Here is a 23571-nt window from a genome sequence, read left to right as displayed (position 1 = left end):
GTAAAACACCCATCCTGCCAATCCCGATTAAAGAGCATGATTCTGCAGGGCTGTGTGTACATACAGATGTGTATCTCAAATCACATACTTACAAACTATATACACTGAACAAAATTATAAACACAACACTTGATTTTGCCCCCATTTATCATGAGCTGAACTGAAAGATCTAAGACTTTCTTTATGTACACAAAAGGCCTATTTCTCTCAAATATTGTTTACAAATCTGTCTAAATCTGTGTTAGTGAGCACTTCTCCTTTGCAGAGATAATCCATCCACCTCACAGGTGTGGCATATCAATAAGCTGATTAGACAGCATGATTATTGCACAGGTGTGCCTTAGGCTGGCCACAATAAAAGGCCACTCTAAAATGTGCAGTTTTACTGTATTGGGGGGGTCCAAAAACCAGTCAGTATCTGATGTGACCACCATTTGCCTCACGCAGTGCAACACGTCTCCTTCGAATAGAGTTGATCAGGTTGTTGATTGTGACCTGTGGGATGTTGGTCCACTCCTCTTCAATAGCTGTGTGAAGTTACTGGATGTTGGCAGTCTGAACCCACTGTAGCTCTCTGTCTTCTCTGAGAAAGTTAAAGGGTGAGAAGTCTCACACCCAGTCATGTTTACACCATAAACATCCTAATTGATTATCATGTCCGTTCTACAGTATTGAAGTGGTCTAGGGCCTGAACCACATTACATGCTTCAATAGAGGTGTACTGGGACATGTGGTGTTTCAATTGTCTGAGAAAAAGTGTGTGTGTGTGTGTGTGTGTGTGTTGAAGAAGCCAGGCTGATTCTCAAGGTTAATGATCGCATTGTAAACCATGTCACATCCAATACCCCCTCCCCCTCTCTACATGCCCCCCCCTCCCCCCCTCCCTCTGTCCTTCTCAACCCCCCTCCCTCTCTACACCCCCCTCTCCCTTGCTGTATCCCCCTCCCTCTCTCCATCTCTACACCCCCCTCCATCTCTACACCCCCTCCCTCTCTCCTTCTTAACCCCCCACCATGTCTACACCCCCCTCCCTCTCTACACCCCCTCCCTCTCTCCTTCTCTACCCCCCTCCATCTCTACACCCCCCCTCCCTCTCTACCCCCCCCCCACCCCCCCCCGGTTTGGAGACGTCCTACTCACAAACTGGTATGCATCATCTAGAATGTGACATATTACTCTGCCATCTAACTGTCACTCATTAAATACCAAATTCTCTCTGAATATCTTTGCCAGTTTGCTGAGACATAGTTTAGTTGATGGGACCTCAGTATTCTACCCGTTATATTTCTGTTGCCCGAATGAGACCAAATAAAGTAATTTTTTGGGATCTTTGTTTGTTTGTTTGATTTGTTCAGAGCCTCTGAAACTCACAGGATAGTCAATATCAGATTTAGATAAAACAGATTCTTGAGGAGATCCAAGAGAACCCCACTAATTCCAGACCAGTAACTGTGCAGGTAAGATGTCAGGGCTCCGAAGTGGACTTATGTTCCCTCTACAGTCAGACATTGGTCATGTGAGGAGAAATATCAGAGAACATCCTATTTAACTTATGTTTTGAGTAGTGTAATTTGAATGGATACTAATTCATTCGAAGTTAGCCTTCCTGTCTGCTGTGGACGTTTCAGTTCCTATTTTCTCCTACCTTCCTCAATGTGGTTTGTTTGTGTGTTCCCCAATGGGTAATGTAAGTTTGTTTGAACTGTTTTATAATTTGGTTTATTTTGACTGATTGAATGTTTTGGTTGAGATGCTGTCATGTTGTTTAAAACCATCTCTCTATTTCCATCTCTAACTATCTCTCTATTTTCGTCTCTTGTTATCTTTCTATTTCCATTTCTTGTTACGGGTTGCTTCCCCTCCGCCCTGAGTCAGGTGGTTCGGTCCCTGTTTTGTTTTTTCACCTGGAGTGCTGGGGGTGTGTTCAGTAGGGCAAGGGGCGTGGCAGAGTCTTCACTGCAGAGCCATTCTTCGCAGCTGCACCTCATCCACATGATTCACTCCAGCAATATTTAAACCCGGGCTGATCACCTCTTCGGCGCCAGTTCGTTATCTACTACCCATGTGGTACTTGGCTCTCAGTGCTATTACTTGCTATTATCGTCCGTGTATTCTCGTGTGCTCTATTTTGCCTTTGTTCCCTGAGTTTGTACTTACCCTGTGTTTCTCTCCTGTTACCTGCTCAGACCTGCTGCTTCCTCTGCTGCGCCTACTAGCTCCTGGCCTCACCACCAGCCTTCGCCGTCAGCTCTCCCCCAGCTTCGGACCTGCCTACACAGTTTTCTCGGAGTACCCTGGCTCTCCATTAAAACCTTTTTTTTTAACCTACCTTACGTGGTCTGTGTGATTTCTCTGCGTTCTGGGTCAGACGTACTCTAACATTTCTAGCTATTTCTCTATTTCCAACTCTAGTTATCTTTTTATTTCCATCTCTATTTTTCTCTATTCCTATTTTCTAGTTATCTTTATTTCTCTACATTTCCAAAGCTTAAAATCTTTCTCTATATTTTCATCTGTAGTTTTTATCTCTCCACTTCCATGTCTAGTGATTTTTTATTTCTCTTTCTGTGTTTGTTTTTCTTGCCTTCGTATTTTGTGTGTGTGTGTATGTTTGAACACCTGTTCACCTACTATAATTAATAGCAAGAGAGAGAAAGCATTGTGATGAAAAGAGTATTTCCACAGAGGAGAGTCCAGGAAAGCAATGTTCTACTAATGGTTATGTAATTCTGATGTTCCGCTATGGTCTCTCCATTGGACACAATGGCCACAACTCTGTTTCCATGGAGATCATCAGTTCTGAGCTCTGCAGCTCTGTGTCAATGATTTCAGTTAGAGAGAAGCACCGTCTGTAAATGCATACCTACACTGAGAGCATAGGAGCAGGAGAGGGGGAGGGGAAAACGAGAAGATATGAAAGAGAAGGGAGTGGAGTAAATGAGTAGAAGAGAAGAAGGACAAAGACAAGACAGATGAGAGAAGAGATTACTGAGTAGACAGATAAGAAGAAAGATGAGTAGACATCTGTATGTATGTGTATGTATCTGTGCGACTGTGTGTATATGATTGTGTGTGTGTTTGTGTTTGTTTGTGTGAATTTGTGTTTGTGTGTATGTGTGTTTGTCTGTATGTGTGTGTGTGTCTCTGGGTCTGAATAGTCTTTCATGACCGGAACAGGTGCAACACTCAGACAAAATCACAGAGGTTAATAGAGAGAATGAGCAACCTGAACCTGTTCATTATGGACAGGCTGTAATCATCCTAGAGCCACTCCATCTCTGGAACATCATGGAAAACAGGAGAGGTGTGCCTTACTGATTAACCACAAACCTTAGTATAAAACATTAACCTTAGTAACAAAGACTAACATTGGTAATGAACCACTAACCTCAGTAACAAACATTAACCTTAATAACAAAGACTAATCTTAGTAACCAACACTAACCTTAGTTACAAAGACTAACCTCAGTAACTAAGACTAACCTGAGTAACAAACACTAACCTTAGTAACAAAAAACAACTTTAGTAACGAACCACTAAGCTTAGTAACAAACACAAACCTTAGTAACAAACCACTAACCTTAGTTACAAATATTAATTTTAGTAACTAACCACTAACCTTAGTAACAAACACTAACCTTAGTAACTAACTACTAACCTTAGTTACAAATATCAATTTTAGTAACTAACCACTAACCTTAGTTACAAATATTATTTTTAGCAACTAACCACTAACCTTAGTAACAATCATTAACCTTAGTTACAAACCACTAACCTCAGTAACTAACCACTAACCTCAGTAACTAACCACTAACCTCAGTAACTAACTACTAAGCTTAGTCACAAACACTAACCTTAATAATGAAGACTAATATTGGTAACTAACTGTAGTAACTAACCACTAAACTTAGTAACTAACCACTAACCTTGGTAACAAACTAGTACCTAACCACCTACCTCAGTAACTAACCAAAAACATTATTAACTAACCACTAACCTTGGTAACTATCTGTAGTAACTAATCACTTACCTCAGTTACTAACCACTGACCTTATTAACTAACCACTAACCTTGGTTACTAACTGTGGTAACTAACAACTAACCGTAGTAACTAACCACTAACCTTGGTAACTAACTGTGGTAACTAACTACTAACCTTAGTAACTAGACAATAACCTTGGTTACTAACCACTAACCTTAGTAACTAACCACTAACCTTGGTAACTAACTGTAGTAACTAACAAATAATCTTAGTAACTAACCACTTATCTCAGCATTGTTCCGCAGCAACTTACCACTTACCACCTTAGTAATAGTCTTAATACAGCGGCCACTTCTTCACTAGACATTCTATTTACAGGAGTGACCTCTTCTCCAGACAGTCTACATACAGGAGTGACCTCTTCACCAGACAGTCTATATACAGGAGTGACCTCTTCATCAGACAGTCTATGTACAAGAGTGACCTCTTCACCAGACAGTTTATGTACAGGAGTGACCTCTTCACCAGACAGTTTATGTACAGGAGTGACCTCTTCACCAGACAGTTTATGTACAGGAGTGACCTCTTCACCAGACAGTTTATGTACAGGAGTGACCTCTTCATCAGACAGTCTATATACAGGAGTGACCTCTTCACCAGACAGTTTATGTACAGGAGTGACCTCTTCATCAGACAGTCTATATACAGGAGTGACCTCTTCTCCAGACAGTCTATATACAGGAGTGACCTCTTCACCAGACAGTTTATGTACAGGAGTGACCTCTTCACCAGACAGTCTACATACAGGAGTGACCTCTTCACCAGACAGTCTATATACAGGAGTGACCTCTTCTCCAGACAGTCTATATACAGGAGTGACCTCTTCACCAGACAGTCTATATACAGGAGTGACCTCTTCATCAGACAGTCTATATACAGGAGTGACCTCTTCACCAGACAGTTTATGTACAGGAGTGACCTCTTCATCAGACAGTCTATATACAGTAGTGACCTCTTCACCAGACAGTTTATGTACAGGAGTGACCTCTTCACCAGACAGTTTATGTACAGGAGTGACCTCTTAATCAGACAGTCTATATACAGGAGTGACCTCTTCACCAGACAGTCAGTATAGAGAATTAACCTCTTCATCAGACAGTCTATGTACAGGAGTGACCTCTTCTCCAGACAGTCTATATACAGGAGTGACCTCTTCATCAGACAGTCTACATACAGGAGTGACCTCTTCACCAGACAGTTTATGTACAGGAGTGACCTCTTCATCAGACAGTCTATATACAGGAGTGACCTCTTCACCAGACAGTCTACATACAGGAGTGACCTCTTCACCAGACAGTTTATGTACAGGAGTGACCTCTTCATCAGACAGTCTATATACAGAAGTGACCTCTTCACCAGACAGTTTATGTACAGGAGTGACCTCTTCATCAGACAGTCTACATACAGGAGTGACCTCTTCATCAGACAGTCTACATACAGGAGTGACCTCTTCATCAGACAGTCTACATACAGGAGTGACCTCTTCACCAGACAGTCTACATACAGGAGTGACCTCTTCATCAGACAGTCTATATACAGGAGTGACCTCTTCACCAGACAGTCTACATACAGGAGTGACCTCTTCACCAGACTGTCTAAATACAGGAGTGACCTCTTCATCAGACAGTCTATATACAGGAGTGACCTCTTCACCAGACAGTCTACATACAGGAGTGACCTCTTCACCAGACTGTCTACATACAGGAGTGACCTCTTCATCAGACAGTCTATATACAGGAGTGACCTCTTCACCAGACAGTCTATATACAGGAGTGACCTCTTCACCAGACAGTCAGTATAGAGAATTAACCTCTTCATCAGACAGTCTATATACAGGAGTGACCTCTTCTCCAGACAGTCTATATACAGGAGTGACCTCTTCACCCGTCTCAATTTGCTTAACTAACCTTTCTCTTCAAAACCTGTTGTACTTCTGATTGAAGTTAAGAGGTGAACTGGGGAGAAAGGTGGTCAAGAGTAGAAGAAGAAAGGAGGAGGAGCGAGAAGGGGAAAGTGGAAGAGGAGAGAAGTTAGTAGAAGAATGAGTAGTAAAGAGGAGAGAGGGTGATGTTTTATTCATTTGCCCTCCTACTCTTTCCTTTACCAAGATGCCAACAGCATCTGACATCCTTCACACAGTCACACATAAACAAACACAGACACATCAGATAGTAAAACAGGAACACTCAGATACACACACTCACTCAGCCACCAGCTGGAGTGTCAAAGACAAATTCAAGAAAGGGTGGAGACAGAAGAGAGGAAGAAAGTGCTGAAAGTCAGAGAAAAGTGCAGAAAATGAGACTAGGTCACACATACTGTAGTTGTGTTTTTAAATTAAATACACTGCTCCAAAATAATTAAGGGAACATAAATCACACACCGAATCTTGAAGGAAATAATTTAAAGATCAAAATCTTTACTGTACGTTGTGTAATTTGTTGAGAACAAGATGACATAACAACAATCAATGGAAACCAAAATCACCAACCGTCTGAGGGCTGGATTCAAAACTATTGAAATCACAGGCTGTTCTAACTTGCGTGAATTTAATGAAGGCAACTTATAATGTGACCCAGTAGTGTGTCTGGCCCCCACGTTCCTGTACGGCCCTGTCCAGCTCTCCTCATGCATTGGCCCGTCTGCTGGAGTCTCCTCCATGCTCTTGAGACTGAACTGGGAGACACAGCAAACCTTCTTGTGACGGCACGTATGGATGTGCCCTCCTGGAAGAGCTGGTCTACCTGTGCAACCTGAATGGGCTGCAAGTACCACTTCATGCAGTGACACTGTGACCCTTTCCAGGAGAGGATATCAGTACCCACTTGCAGTTGTGGGACTCAGTACTGACCTGTAGGTTTGTATGGAGGTTCTGTACTGACATGTACTGTTTAACCCAGGATAGTGTTGACTGTTAAAGCGTGTGGGTCTGTACTATACTGTTTAACCCAGGATAGTGTTGACTGTTAAAGCGTGTGGGTCTGTTCTGTACTGTTTAACCCAGGATAGTGTTGACTGTTAAAGCGTGTGGGTCTGTTCTGTACTGTTTAACCCAGGATAGTGTTGACTGTTAAAGCGTGTGGGTCTGTTCTGTACTGTTTAACCCAGGATAGTGTTGACTGTTAAAGCGTGTGGGTCTGTACTGTTTAACCCAGGATAGTGTTGACTGTTAAAGCGTGTGGGTCTGTACTGTTTAACCCAGGATAGTGTTGACTGTTAAAGCGTGTGGGTCTGCTCTCCAAACACAGTGGTCTGGAGCCGGAGGTGAAACAGTCCAGACAGAGCAGGTCAGGGTTACCATGGTGACAGATTGATGGAGAAATGGGAGAGAGATAGGATTTGTTTTCTATTCCCATCCTCGATGTCCTCCATCTCCTTCTAGACTTATCCTACTCCTCCAACTCCTCCTATAACCATCCCCTCTCCATATAACCTCTCTATAACCACAATCTCTCTATATAGCCAAAACCTATATATAAAACTAACATCTATAAATAACATTATCCTCTCTATATTACACTAACCTCTCTATTTTACACTAACATCTAAAAATAACCTCTATATATAATATTACCCTCTCTAAATAACACTAACTTCTAACATTAAAATTGCTATATAACACTAACATCTGTATATAACACAAACTACTCTGTATAACACAAACCTTAACATAACACAAACCTCTCTATCTAACACTAATCCCTCTACATAACACAAACCTCTATATACAACACTAACCCCTATATACAACACAAACCTCTATATACAACACACACCTCTCTATCTAACCCTTATCCCTCTACATAACACAAACCCCTATATACAACACAAACCTCTATACACAACACTAACCCCTATATACAACACACACCTCTCTATCTAACCCTTATCCCTCTACATAACACTAACCCCTATATACAACACAAACCTCTATACACAACACTAACCCCTATATACAACACACACCTCTCTATCTAACCCTTATCCCTCTACATAACACTAACCCCTATATACAACACACACCTCTCTATCTAACCCTTATCCCTCTACATAACACTAACCCCTATATACAACACACACCTCTCTATCTAACCCTTATCCCTCTACATAACACTAACCCCTATATACAACACAAACCTCTATACACAACACTAACCCCTATATACAACACACACCTCTCTATCTAACCCTTATCCCTCTACATAACACTAACCCCTATATACAACACACACCTCTCTATCTAACCCTTATCCCTCTACATAACACTAACCCCTATATACAACACAAACCTCTATATACAACACACACCTCTCTATCTAACACTTATCCCTCTACATAACACTAACCCCTATATACAACACACACCTCTGTTTGGATGTCTTAGTGCCCAGGTCTGTTTGGATGCTTTAGTGCCCAGGTCTGTTTGGATGCTTTAGTGCCCAGGTCTGTTTGGATGCTTTAGTGCCCAGGTCAGTTTGGATGCCATCTGCCACCCCCAACCCCATACTTCACTCCAGGGATGGAAGATATTGAAGCATTGGTAGAGTTATGTCACCGCTACACATGGCACTTTGGCCAAAAAGCTTAATGTTGGTCTATTCTGAACAAAAAAATATTTTCTAATCAGAGTTGCGTCACTGAAATGTTTTTAGATGGTACTTTTTGAGTAAAGAGTTCTTTCTTGCCACCCTCCAATGTAGTACAGTTTTACACAGAGCTCTTGATATGATTGACTGGTTCACCATTACTCCACTCCCAGCCGCTGAACTCTGTAGCTCCTTCAAAGTGATTTTTGCCTTTCGGTAGCTTTCCCCTGCTTGTTTAATTGCTGAGTTTGGAAAGACAGCCTTTTAATCCTATAGAATGGCTTTTGGTTTTTAATTTCCTTTAGATTCACAACCTGAACAATGATCCTTCAACAGAACATCTAACATCAACTGTAGAAGTGGAAGCCAACAGTGATAATGGTAATAAAGTCCTCAAAAGGGCAATTTCTTTCATCAGGAGGAACAAGAAGCTTCCACGTCACAGCACATAGCACATTTCAATGGTTTTATTATTATTAATATTATTTCTTCAAGATATTTCTGAGCAGAAAACCAATACCACCTTCTAATAATTGATTTGGAAGTTCAGTGTTTTAATATAAAATGTCCAAAAGAACAACATTTTAATGTATCATTCATACAAACAATTCTCACTTTTCTTTGTCTTTGTGGTCCCAGTTCCTAACCCTAAAACCTTCTTCCAACCGAACAAGCCTGTGTCCAAACCCAACATTGTTTTCCCTTTACTTAAACAATCTAGCTAATAAAATAAGTTATTACAGTATTAGGCAGCCGGTAACACTTTATTTTGAGAGTCCCAAAAGTGTACCTGTAGATGTTTTACAGATTGTCTACTGATTATCTGTAACATTTTAACTAACTATTTACTAACCCTAACCCTTACCTATATGTTAACCCTAGACTTTATTCTAACCCTAACCCAAACCCTTAACCTCAACCTTATTCTAACCCTAACCCAAACCCTTAACCTCAACCTTATTCTAACCCTAACCCAAACCCTTAACCTCAACCTTATTCTAACCCTAACCCAAACCCTTAACCTCAACCTTATTCTAACCCTAACCCAAACCCTTAACCTCAACCTTATTCTAACCCTAACCCAAACCCTTAACCTCAACCTTATTCTAACCCTAACCCAAACCCTTAACCTCAACCTTATTCTAACCCTAACCCAAACCCTTAACCTCAACCTTATTCTAACCCTAACCCAAACCCTTAACCTCAACCTTATTCTAACCCTAACCCAAACCCTTAACCTCAACCTTATTCTAACCCTAACCCAAACCCTTAACCTCAACCTTATTCTAAACCTAACCTTAACGTTATTAAGAAGTTGTTTATCAACCAATAGTTTGTTTAAAGTTTGTTGATAGTATTACCATCTATAAAACTCTTCAAATGGATATTGGGACTCTCAGTATAAAGTGTAACCAGGCAGCCTCAATGTACATGATGAAGGAAACATAATAAAAGTTGAAAACATAATAACATATAAAATATAGACCATTCAAAATGTTTTAAAAAGCAAACAAACATACAATCATATATCAAAACCAGACAAATTTTTCTTCAGTTGAAACCTCCAGCAGAGCTTAATTCATTCAAGAGCATGAGGCATTCAAGCCTAAGGTCATTCTACAGTTTAATCCACTTTTGTGGGACAAGAAAAAAGTGTGTGTGTGTGTGTGTGTGAGAGAGAGAGAGAGAGAGCGAGAGAGAAAGAGAGAGTATTTGTCAATTAAAAGCGAAACAGTTTGTGACAGCAACTCTTTATCATGTTCCAGAACTTTTGATTGGATATTAATTCAGCTGAAATAATGCTAATCTTGTCTTCAATATTCTCTTCAATATTTTCAACAGCAGTTTTTGTAATAGTCGTTAAAAGAATCACAGAATAACAGTGGTTAAATGCTTAAACACATTTTTTTAATGTGTAAACATTTACAAAACGTTAATACAAGTGTCCTCAATTAACACAAAACGCACTGTGAAGTGTTTATTTCTGTGAAGTTTTTATTTCTGTGAGGTGCTTATTTCGGCAAAGTGTCTATTTCTGTGAAATTGTTATTCCTGTGAAGTGTGTATTTTTCAGAAGGGCAACATATTGTTTCATGTGTAGTAGTATTATGAATAGTAGTTATATGTGTTGGTTGATAGTTTCTGCAGTAATGCGGTCGATGTATCAGTCTGTCGTGGTGAAGAAAGAGCTGAGCCGCAAGGCGAAGCTCTCGATTTACCGGTCAATCTACGTTCCTACTCTCACCTATGGTCATGAGCTTTGGGTCATGACCGAAAGGACAAGATCCCGGATACAGGCGGCCGAAATGAGCTTTCTCCGCAGGGTGGCTGGGCGATCCCTTAGAGATAGGGTGAGAAGCTCGGTCACCCGGGAGGAGCTCAGAGTAGAGCCGCTGCTCCTCCACATCGAGAGGGGTCAGCTGAGGTGGCTTGGGCATCTGTTTCGGATGCCTCCGGAACGCCTTCCTGGGAAGGTGTTCCGGTCCCGTCCCACCGGGAAGAGACCCCGGGGAAGACCTAGGACACGCTGGAGGGACTATGTCTCCCGGCTGGCCTGGGAACGCCTCGGTGTCCCCCCGGAAGAGCTGGAGGAAGTGTCTGGGGAGAGGGAAGTCTGGGCATCCCTGCTTAGACTGCTGCCCCCGCGACCCGGCCCCGGATAAGCGGAAGATGATGCTATGCTAGTTATATGTGTAGTAGTATTATGAATAGTAGTTATATGTGTAGTAGTATTATGTTTAGTAGTTATATGTGTAGTAGTATTATGAATAGTAGTTATATGTGTAGTAGAATTATGTTTAGTAGTTATATGTTTAGTAGTATTATGTTTAGTAGTTATATGTTTAGTAGTAATATGCGTAGTAGTATTATGAATAGTAGTTATATGTGTTGTAGTATTATGTTTAGTAGTTATATGTGTAGAAGTATTATGAATAGTAGTTATATGTGTTGTAGTATTATGTTTAGTAGTTATATGTTTAGTATTATGTTTAGTAGTTATATGTTTAGTAGTTATATGTGTAGTAGTATTATGAATAGTAGTTATATGTGTAGTAGTATTATGAATAGTAGTTATATGTGTTGTAGTATTATGTTTAGTAGTTATATGTGTAGTAGTATTATGAATAGTAGTTATATGTGTTGTAGTATTATGTTTAGTAGTTATATGTGTAGTAGTATTATGAATAGTAGTTATATGTGTAGTAGTATTATGTTTGGTAGTTATATTTTTAAATATTTGATTATATCTGTTCATGTGACAACACTGAATAAATGACACTTTGTTGCAATGTAAAGTCGTGAGTGTACAGCTTGTTTAACAGTATACATTTGCTGTCCCCTCAAAATAACACAACACACAGCCATTGATGTCTAAACCGCTGGCAACAAAAATTAGTACAGAGAGAGGGAGTCAGAGAGGGAGAGAGTCAGAGAGGGAGAGAGTCAGAGAGGGAGGGAGACAGAGAGGGAGAGTCAGAGAGGGAGAGATTCAGAGAGGGAGAGTCAGAGAGGGAGGTAGTCAGAGAGGGAGAGTACGGCTCCAACTCATGGCTGCCTCATAATCTAGTTTGTATTTTAGCAGAGAGTTCTGTTTAATGTCAGCACAGACACAGACACACACACACACACAGAAAACCCTTTACTGTTTTAATGCTTTGTAATGTTTTGTATTTAATTGAATTGATCAGTCTGTTTTTAATTGTGAATTGACAGTATTTTGGCTGCACATTATTCCCCAAGATAAATCATATTATAACATTGAATGTCAGAACATTGTCCTTAGCTCTGCTTAGCAGTGTGACAACCTGAAAATATAACAGAGAACAGTCTTTCACTTCTGCTTTACTGGAGGAACACTTTATATAATTCCTAACTAGAATGGAGGAGCTGTACTGAAGGGAGAACCCTGGAGGATGGTATGGTAGGATGGAGGAGCTGTACTGCAAGGAGAACCCAGGAAGATGTTATGGTAGGAGGGAGGTGCTTTACTGCTGGAAGGACACAGGAGGACATTTTTATCTGTTGATGATATTTACTTTAATATTTATTACCAGATATAAAATGGTCTCCTGTTCTAATTAATTGAATTGACTGGGGTAGGTCTGGTATATACCATATTAGCATTCCTCTATAGGGTCCTGTAAAATGAATTGGTTACAGTGGGGGTGGTCTGGTAGAGCTGCAGTCTGTGTAGGTCCTCTGGGGCAGGTTTCTCTGTCTTTGTCTTATCTCTCTCTACCTCTCCCTCTACTCTTTCTCTGTCACCCGCCTTCTTACTGGTTCTGTCTCTGTCTATCTCTCTCAATCTCTGTCTATCTCTCTCAATCTCTGTCTATCAGTTCACTAGGTGCTTTATTGGCATGAATGGATGGTTGCCACTGTTCAGGTATCAATAGTGATACAGCACATAAATAAATACAATCAAAATATAAAATCACAATCACAAAAATAACTAAATTCAGTATACCAAATAATATTGACAGTTTTACAGAGAATAAACATAAATAAATAAGAATAATCAATCATCTAAATTCTGGTTGCTGTTGTTTCTCTTTTGTAATGACAGGTCAGGACATAGTCAGCTGCCAGGTCTTTCTATATTTTCAACCAAGAGAATGCACATTTCCCCTCAGCAGTTCATCTACCACTGTGTATTTATCTATCTCTGTCTACCTATCTCTGTCTACCTCTGTCTATATATCTCTACCTACTTCTGTCAATCTATCTCTGTCTAACTATTTCTGTCTAACTATCTCTGTCTATCTATCTCTATCTACATCTGTCTAACTATTTCTGTCTATCTATCTGTCTATCTACCAATTAAATTCAATGGGCTTTATTGGCATGAATGTTGCAATTTTCAACAATGTTGCCAAAGCATTTTACAATGTAATAACAAAAAGATCCATACAATTATCATTAAAATCATGTTTAAAATAAATAAAATGTATTGTGAATGTGTGTGTGTGTTTTGTGTTCACGGGATTGTTCCTCAGGGTGTGGCAAATGTGAACAAATCTGGCTGAAATATTTGCTATAGGTCCCTCTCCAATAATAATTTGTAATTTAGTTTTGTCGTCCAATTCTTAAAACTGTGGTATTAAATTACAGAATGTTTCAAAATATTTCTCTCTTATGGAGGTGTCTCTATCACATTTCAGGAGAAAGTGCATCTCTGTCTCCATCTCATCTGTCCTGCAGTGACCACATACTCTGGATTACCAGGATCTTTTGTGGCTTCCTTTTCAATTGCTATGGTGTGGTCACTGAGTCTGTACTTTGTAAGGAGCTGTCTCTGCTTCACATCTTTGACAGTAAAAAGATTTTACTTTTTTTGGGTGTATATAAAAAATCTGCTCTACATGTGGGTGTTTTCCTTTGGATATTAAGAATAATTCTACAGAATTCTGTATTTAGTCTCAATTGGGTTTTTGTCCCATTTTTTATAGCTATGGTGACTTGATGACACTATTAAATATTTTGCAACAAATTTATTCGGAATATTTATCTTATAAAACTTTTGTCTTACTGCATAGAGAGATATACGAGCTTTTTGCCGGACCGCGGAAGTGGAGCAGGCTAAGAAAAACGAATGTCTCTTACTGAGTGACTGAGTGACTGACTAACTGTCTACCCCTTGTTAAATAGCGTAGTGGTTAGAGAAGCAGACTTGTGAACTATAGGTCCCGAGTTTGTGTCTCCTCGCAGGCGAAGTGAAGTACGCATTGTGAATTATTCTGTACTGACAAAAACTTTGCTGGCTAACCTGAAACTGTATACGGTTATATTGCAACTGTTTCTGGAATGGAATAGTTCATCTTCAGTCTCGCTAGCAATTGCCTATTCCAATAAGTTAGTAAATACCGGTTAAACTTATTACTGGCTAAGACGATGTTAAAATGGCCAGTGGCAAACGCAATACATAGCCGCTTTTTGTGGGAGAAGTAAACTTAGTAAGAAACGTTAGTCAGTTTAACTGTATCAATGTCATTCACGAATGGCCAATTAACTAATAAAACGGCCAGTGGCAAAAGAGGATTTGTTCAGGATAGAGACAAGTGGTGCCATATCCTATTGCGGGCCAGCTGAACTAGGCTTGCCTGGTTTCTGGTTCTTTTAGAGCATTCACAGCCATTCCAAAGTTGCTGTAATTAAGTAGGTGTAGTGCATTGTGTTTTATGATGGTGCTTATTAATGTAAAGAGGTGTCAATTTTCCTGGCATTTGGGCTTTTTTTTTAATGCAATTATTCTGGTTAATTTTGGGGGACTGGTCCAACTGTATTGCTAACTGGTTGATATAAATGTTAAACAGTGTGGCGTTGGAGGCCAGGGGCTGAGGACTGGTCCAGTTGCATTGCTAACTGGTTGATATAAATAATGGAGGCCAGGGGCTGAGGACTGGTCCAGTTGCATTGCTAACTGGTTGATATAAATAATGGAGGCCAGGGGCTGAGGACTGGTCCAGTTGCATTGCTAACTGGTTGATATAAATAATGGAGGCCAGGGGCTGAGGACTGGTCCAACTGCATTGCTAACTGGTTGATATAAATGTTGGAGGCCAGGAACTGAGGACTTGTCCAACTGCATTGCTAACTGGTTGATATAAATGTTGGAGGCCAGGGGCTGGGGACTGGTCCAACTGCACTGCTAACAGGTTGATATAAATGTTGGAGGCCAGGGGCTGAGGATTGGTCCAACTGCACTGCTAACCGGTTGGTATAAATGTTAAACAGTGTGGCGTAGGAGGCCAGGGGCTGAGGATTGGTCCAGCTGCACTGCTAACTGGTTGGTATAAATGTTAAACAGTGTGGGGCTCAGCTTACAGCCTTGACGAACTCCCCTTCTTTGTGAAAAATAATTTGTATGTTGATCTCCAATTCTAATGCTGCACGTATTTCCCATATACATACATTTAATGATTTCATATGTTTTTGCTACTATACCACTTTGGAGGATGTTGTGATATAGTCTGTTGTGCCAAATAGAATCCAATGTTTTTTTACAAAGCAAGCAAAGATTTTTCCATTTTTGGTTTGATTTACATGCTTTTCAATTAGAGTGTGCAGAGTAAAAATGTAATCAGTAGTGCGATGCTATGGAAGGAATCCAATTAGATTTTTACTTATTTTTAAGTAAAAACTTTTTTCTCTTTGTGGAAATGTAAAATTCATTCATTTGAAATGCTACAAAACAACTTCCCCAGATTACTGCTAACACAGATGCCTCTGTAATTGTTAAAGTCAAATTTATCTCCAGTTTTATAGATTGGGGTAATAAGTCCTTTGCTCCAAATGTCAGGAAAAGAACCAGATTTTAGGATAATGTTGAATAATTTGAGCAATGCAGACTGCAGGTCTGGAGTGCTGTTGATGAGCATCTCGTTTTTTATTCTGTTGGAACCACAAGATTTCTTCTTTTTTAGGAATTTTGTTCTGGACATTCATTCTTAACTTGACATTGGAAAATCAAGTGGGTTTTTATTTTTAATACATACCTATGTATTAAAAAGGAGGACTTACATACGTCTTAGGTAGACTTACATACTCCTCAGCTCTTGGGTTTTAGGTAGATTTACATACTCCTCAGCTATTGAGTCTTAGGTAGATTTACATACTGCTCAGCTCTTGGGTTTTAGGTAGATTTACATACTCCTCAGCTATTGAGTCTTAGGTAGATTTACATACTGCTCAGCTCTTGGGTTTTAGGTAGATTTACATACTCCTCAGCTCTTGAGTCTTAGGTAGATTTACATACTGCTCAGCTCTTGGGTTTTAGGTAGATTTACATACTCCTCAGCTCTTGAGTCTTAGGTAGATTTACATACTCCTCAGCTATTGAGTCTTAGGTAGATTTACATACTGCTCAGCTCTTGGGTTTTAGGTAGATTTACATACTCCTCAGCTATTGAGTCTTAGGTAGATTTACATACTGCTCAGCTCTTGGGTCTTAGGTAGACTTACATACTCCTCAGCTCTTGAGTCTTAGGTAGATTTACATACTGCTCAGCACTTGAGTCTTAGGTAAACTTACATACTCCTCAGCTCTTGGGTCTTAAGTACATTTACATACTCCTCAGCTCTTGAGTCTTAGGTAGACTTACATACTCCTCAGCTCTTGAGTCTTAGGTAGATTTACATACTGCTCAGCACTTGAGTCTTAGGTAGACTTACATACTCCTCAGCTCTTGGGTCTTAAGTACATTTACATACTCCTCAGTATGGAGGAGACCCCAGGGAAGACCTAGGACACGCTGGAGGGACTATGTCTCCCGGCTGGCCTGGGAACGCCTCGGTGTCCCCCCGGAAGAGCTGGAGGAAGTGTCTGGGGAGAGGGAAGTCTGGGCATCTCTGCTTAGACTGCTGCCCCCGCGATCCGGCCCCGGATGAAGCGGAAGAAGATGTGATGTGTGATGTGTGTGATTTGATTTCAAATTATTTGTGGGTCTGTTCAATCAGATGGAAATGTCTCATATGTAGTCATACAGGTGGCACAGTGAGCCTGTCTTTCTCTCTACCTATCTCTTTGTGTCTGTCTCTGTGTCTATGTCTACCTGTCTGTCTGTCACTGTCTGTCGCTACCTTTCTGTCTCTAACTCTCTCTCAGTCTGTCTGTCTCTCCCTGTCTGTCTGTCCCTCTTCTCCGTTTCTACCTCAGTTCTCTCTCTGTCTCTACCTCAGTTCTCACTCTGTCTCTACCTCAGTTCTCTCTCTGTCTCTACCTCAGTTCTCTCTCTGTCTCTACCTCAGTTCTCCCTCTGTCTCTACCTCAGTTCTCTCTCTGTCTCTACCTCAGTTCTCTCTCTGTCTCTACCTCAGTTCTCACTCTGTCTCTACCTCAGTTCTCTCTCTGTCTCTACCTCAGTTCTCTCTCTGTCTCTACCTTTTCTTTCTTTCCCTCTCCACATCTCAGAGTCTGTCTGTAAGTCTGTCTTTCCTCCCTTCTATTTCCATTTCATTTTCATTTCAAGGGCTTTTTTGGCACAGGATATTTTATTTTTATATTGCCAATGCAAGTGGGAAATTATAATAAAAATAAAAAGCCATAATAAATAACGCAAGTAAATAAATAGTCTCCAGTTTTATCTCTCTCCACGCAGTCCATCTGTCTCTCCCTCCTTCCTGTCCATCTGTCTCTTCCTCCTTCCTGTCCATCTGTCTCTTCCTCCTTCCTGTCCATCTGTCTCTCTCTCCTTCCTGTCCATCTGTCTCTCCCTCCTTCCTGTCCATCTGTATCTCCCTCCTTCCTGTCCATTTGTCTCTCCCTCCTTCCTGTCCATCTGTCTCTGCCTCCTTCCTGTCCATCTGTCTCTCCCTCCTTCCTGTCCATCTGTCTCTCCCTCCTTTCTGTCCATCTGTCTCTCCCTCCTTCCTGTCCATCTGTCTCTCACTCCTTCCTGTCCATCTGTCTCTTCCTCCATTCTGTCCATCTGTCTCTCCCTCCTTCCTGTCCATCTGTCTCTTCCTCCTTCCTGTCCATCTGTCTCTGCCTCCTTCCTGTCCATCTGTCTCCCCCTCCTTCCTGTCCATCTGTCTCTCCCTCCTTCCTGTCCATCTGTCTCTCCCTCCTTTCTGTCCATCTGTCTCTCACTCCTTCCTGTCCATCTGTCTCTTCCTCCATTCTGTCCATCTGTCTCTCACTCCTTCCTGTCCATCTGTCTCTCCCTCCTTCCTGTCCATCTGTCTCTCCCTCCTCTCTGTCTGTTTCTCTCTCGTGTTTCAATCTCCTCTTTGTATGTCTGCCTGTTTCTCTCTCCTCTGTATTAATCTCCCTCCTCTGTCTGTCAGTCTGTCTGTCTCTATATCCTGTCTTTGATCATTAGTAAGAACCACTCCAGTGCTGCATGTTCACCATGGTTACCAATGTTTTCACTCTCTCTTCTTTGATTCAAGGTTTGTTTTTCCTGCTATTAGGATTATAAATAGACATCAGGCTGTTCACCAACTGACTAAATAGCTGAGGAGAGAGACGCTGTGCGTGGCCATGTCATTTGTGTGTGTGTGTGTGTGTGTGTGTATGTACGTGTGTGTGTGTTTTACTAATCTTGTATGGACTGAAGCCCCCATAGGGACAGTAGATGTCCATTTAGGGACCTTACATCCTACAAGACAAATGCTATTTTCAGTTTAGGGGTAAAGTTCAGGCAAACTGATAAGATTAATGTTAGGTTTAGGTTTTATCAACCTGCTGGTCACGTGAAGTTGCAAGTGTAATGATGAACAGCATGATCTTGAAAAATATATGAAATTACTATAATATAACAAGAAATACTACACATAAAAAAATAAAAACAAATGAATACATCATAATAAGAAAACATAAGTAAGAAAACATATAAAGATTAAAAATGGAATACAAACTTAGGAAGCTATAAGGCTATACAGTGTGGTTAAGTTTAAGTGCTCAGTCATAGGCACGTCAAAAGAGAAGTGTTTTTAACCTGGAGTTAAAATTGATATGTTTGGGGCACATCTAAGATCTTCTGGTAGTTTATTCCAGTTGTGTGCAGCATAACTGTTAAACTCAGCTTCTATTTAGTTTGGACCCTGAGCTCTACTAGCTGACCTGTGTTCATGGATCTAAGAGCCCTGCTCGGTTTATATTCTTCAAACATATCAGAAATGTCTTCGGGTTCTAAACCATTCAGAGATTTATAAACTAAAAGCACCACTTTCAAATCTATTCTGTAACTGACTGTTCTCTTGGTCCTGGTTAACATTCTAGCAGCAGCATTCTGAATGAGCTGCAGTTGTTTTACAGTCTTTTTCGGGAGTCCAGTTAAGAGGCCATTACAGTAGTCAACCCTACTAGATATAAAAGCATGGATGAGCTTCTCTTGGTCTTTATGGGACACCAAGCCTTTTATTCTGCATGTATTTGAATATATGAATCAGGTTAATAAATAGTGACCTACATACGGAACATGGTTGAGAATTAGTGCACTTTATATGGAATACAGTTGATGAACAGTCCACTATATAGGGAATGAGGTTGATGAACAGTGCACTATATAGGAATAAGGTTGATGAACAGTGCACTATATAGGGAATGAGGTTGATGAACAGTGCACTATATAGGGAATGAGGTTGATGAACAGTGCACTATATAGGAATAAGGTTGATGAACAGTGCACTATATAGGGAATAAGGTTGATGAACAGTGCACTATATAGGGAATGAGGTTGATGAACAGTGCACTATATAGGAATAAGGTTGATGAACAGTGCACTATATAGGAATAAGGTTGATGAACAGTGCACTATATAGGGAATAAGGTTGATGAACAGTGCACTATATAGGGAATGAGGTTGATGAACAGTGCACTATATAGGGAATAAAGTTGATGAACAGTGCACTATATAGGAATAAGGTTGATGAACAGTGCACTATATAGGAATAAGGTTGATGAACAGTGCACTATATAGGAATAAGGTTGATGAACAGTGCACTATATAGGGAATAAAGTTGATGAACAGTGCACTATATAGGAATAAGGTTGATGAACAGTGCACTATATAGGGAATAAGGTTGATGAACAGTGCACTATATAGGAATAAGGTTGATGAACAGTCCACTATATATTTATTTATTGCACAAAATCATACATACAAATGTTTATGCTTATCCATTAATTCATTCATAAACATGCACATGCACACACGCTGCATGAATGAAGAAAAGAAAACATCAACAAAAAGATAGAACAGAAAGAAGAAAATCTTATAATTCCTGTCACTTATTTGTGCACATAAAAAAAAAATATATATATATATATATGGAATAAGGTTGATTAACAGTGCACTATATAGGAATAAGGTTGATGAACAGGGCACTATATAGGAATAAGGTTGATGAACAGTGCACTATATATGGATTAATGAACAGTTCACTATATAGGGAATAAGGTTGATGCACAGTGCACTATAAATGGAATAAGGTTGATGAACAGTGCACTATAAATGGAATAAGGTTGATGAACAGTCCACTATATATGGAATAAGGTTGATGAACAGTCCACTATATATGGAATAAGGTTGATGAACAGTGCACTATATAGGAATAAGGTTGATGAACAGTGCACTATATAGGAATAAGGTTGATGAACAGTCCACTATATAGGAATAAAGTATTATCTGGTTATCTAATCCTGAGCCAACTATGTACAAATCTATCTATTGTCATCTGTACTATAAAATAAGCAGTGTACTGTATGGGAATATGTTGTCATCTCTACTATAAAGTAAGTAGTGTACTGTATTGGAATATGTTGTCATCTCTACTATAAAGCAAGTAGTGTATTGTATGGGAATAGGGTGTCATTTCTGGTATAAAGTAGTGTACTATAAAGGAAACAGGATATCATTTATTGTATAAGGTATTGTACTGTATGGGAATATGTTGTCATCTCTAGTATAATGTAGTGTACTGTATGGGAATATGTTGTCATCTCTACTATAAAGTAGTGTACTGTATGGGAATATGTTGTCATCTCTAGTATAAAGTAGTGTTCTGTATGGAAATATGTTGTCATCTCTAGTATAAAGTAGTGTACTGTATGGAAATATGTTATCATCTCTAGTATAAAGTAGTGTTCTGTATGGAAATATGTTGTCATCTCTAGTATAAAGTAGTGTTCTGTATGGAAATATGTTGTCATCTCTAGTATAAAGTAGTGTACTGTATGGGAATATGTTGTCATCTCTAGTATAAAGTAGTGTACTGTATGTGAATATCTTGTCATATCTAGTATAAAGTAGTGTACTGTATGGGAATATGTTGTCATCTCTAGTATAAAGTAGTGTACTGTATGGGAATATTTAACGTTAACATAGTTAGCCAGTTCATCTTTGTTCAGTTTATTGTAATGTTTTCAATCATTATTAGTTTCTTCTTGAAACTGCCCCACCTAATTTTGAGGTCCCCCCACCATCCATGAACTTTGACTGCTTCTTCGCGCCCTCTTCCTGGGATAAGATTAGGGTTCTGCTATACATTTGTATTCGATACGCTAATACAGACTGTTGCCCTGCTGAGTACAGACTCCTGCCCCCATAATAGAGACTCTTGCCACTCTAATGCAGACAATTGACCCCCTGATGGGTTTTGCCCAGTGACACTACTGGGAGCTGTAGTGACACTACTGAGAAGCTATTTGACAAGTTGAGGCTACTCAACCTCAGGAAAACAAACACAAACACACACCTCTATAAATACTAAATATGGAGAACTTGTGCTGTGATACATTGTGATTATAATTTTTTAGCAACCCAACCGATTATGTAATCTTCGAGTTTAGACCAAGCCCACTACATAATCACTGACATATGCTTATGTTTGTCCTGCAGCCTACAGTTCTGCTTATTTTTAATTGTTCATTATTTTAATCACAGTCATCATCGACATGAAAATATTATTATTCATAGCATGCAATCATGGTAAATATTACCTCAGAAATGTGTTAGTCTTAGGTAACTTATTACTTCACATTCTGGTTGTGATTATAATCCTGGCAGTTTTTATTTATTTCTGTGGGTTTTTCTGTTGGAACCGACAGATGCGTGAGATTGTGTTCCCCTGTCCGTTGTGAAGAAAACCATAGGGGGCCATTCTTTTATTGTTGGATCACTGGATCAACTTTAAGTTTGTTTTCATATCTCAGGTACAGGACCAGTCATACGTTTGGACACACCTACTCAATCAAGGGTATTTCTTTATTTTTACTATTTGCCACATTGTAGAATAATAGTGAAGACATCAAAACTATGACATAAAAGTATGGAATCATGTAGCAACCAAAAAAGTGTCAAAGAAATCAAAATACAATAATATTTTAGATTCCTGAAAGAAGCCACCCATTGCCTTGATAACAGCTTAGCACACTCTTGGCATTCTCTCAATCAGCTTCATGAGGTAGGTAGTGACCTGGAATGCTTTTCTTGAAGGAGTTCCCACATATGCTGAACATTTGTTGGCTGCTTTTCCTTCCCTATGCGGTCTAACTCATCCCAAATAATCTTAATCATGTTGAGGCTGGGTGATTGTGGAGGCAAGGTCATCTGATGCAACACCATCAATCACGTTTTTGTCAAATTGTCCTTACATAGACAAAAATCTTTAATTTTGATTCATCAGACCAAAGGATAGTTTTCCACTGGTCTAATTCCTTCCGTAGTGGTTTCAGTAATTTGACCATAAAGGCCTGATTCACATAAAAATATTGTGACGGTGGTGCCTTCCTTTGGAAAAAACAAATTAGTTTTTTTCCCGAAAACAACACTCCTGAAAATATCCCTAGGATTAATATAATTTAATTTTGTAACTGTATTGTTTAGGAACTTTGTAATCATTGCACTGTAAGGGTTAGCGATTAGCTAGTTCCTTGTTATTAGCTGGCTCCAGTTAGCTGTATGCTAGCTCCAGTCAAGTGTTTGTCAGTTCCGGGTAGCACTTTGCCAACTTGCTCAGCCATGTTCTATTTGTGTTAACATGAAGGTAATTTGTTAAACTATCACTATCTAGCCTACTTTATAAATAATGTTTTCAATATGATTATATTATGAATAGTTTATATTACTTAGGCTATTGTTCATGCAAAGATCTAGGTACTGTACATGAATGGATGTCCTGTATCAACCTTAACAAATTACAGTACTAACTGTGTTCTTGCAAAAAACGACCTGAGTTTATGTCCTGTGTCATCATGAACAAATGACACTATACTCTGTTTGTTAATGCATTTGTACACCATTAATAAAGTACGGGCTATCATTGTTAATCATTTGTTTATGTCTTGTTCATCATTGTTCATCAATGTTCGTTCAAGGTAACTACTGCATTTGTTAGACAAGTCCAAATTGTACCACTGTACTTGAGGTCAAGAAAAATATTCATGACACTGTTATGAATGCATTTGACAGTTCTACTTAATGCTAACACATAAAGCTA

At 39.7% G+C, this 23571-nt stretch overlaps 1 long non-coding RNA gene across 1 annotated transcript; it reads left to right on the top strand.

Annotated features, from left to right (window-relative positions):
• The first annotated feature begins 1975 nt into the window (after positions 1–1975).
• LOC117594264 lies at positions 1976–2328 on the top strand. Its single transcript, XR_004575628.1, has 2 exons — positions 1976–2067; positions 2187–2328. It is a non-coding gene; the product is annotated as an uncharacterized LOC117594264 (long non-coding RNA).
• The last annotated feature ends 21243 nt before the right edge of the window (positions 2329–23571 follow it).

This window comes from Esox lucius, chromosome 3 (assembly GCF_011004845.1).
Source record: "Esox lucius isolate fEsoLuc1 chromosome 3, fEsoLuc1.pri, whole genome shotgun sequence".
Classification (NCBI taxonomy): Eukaryota; Metazoa; Chordata; class Actinopteri; order Esociformes; family Esocidae; genus Esox; species Esox lucius.
This window is presented reverse-complemented; position numbering and strand designations above follow the sequence as displayed.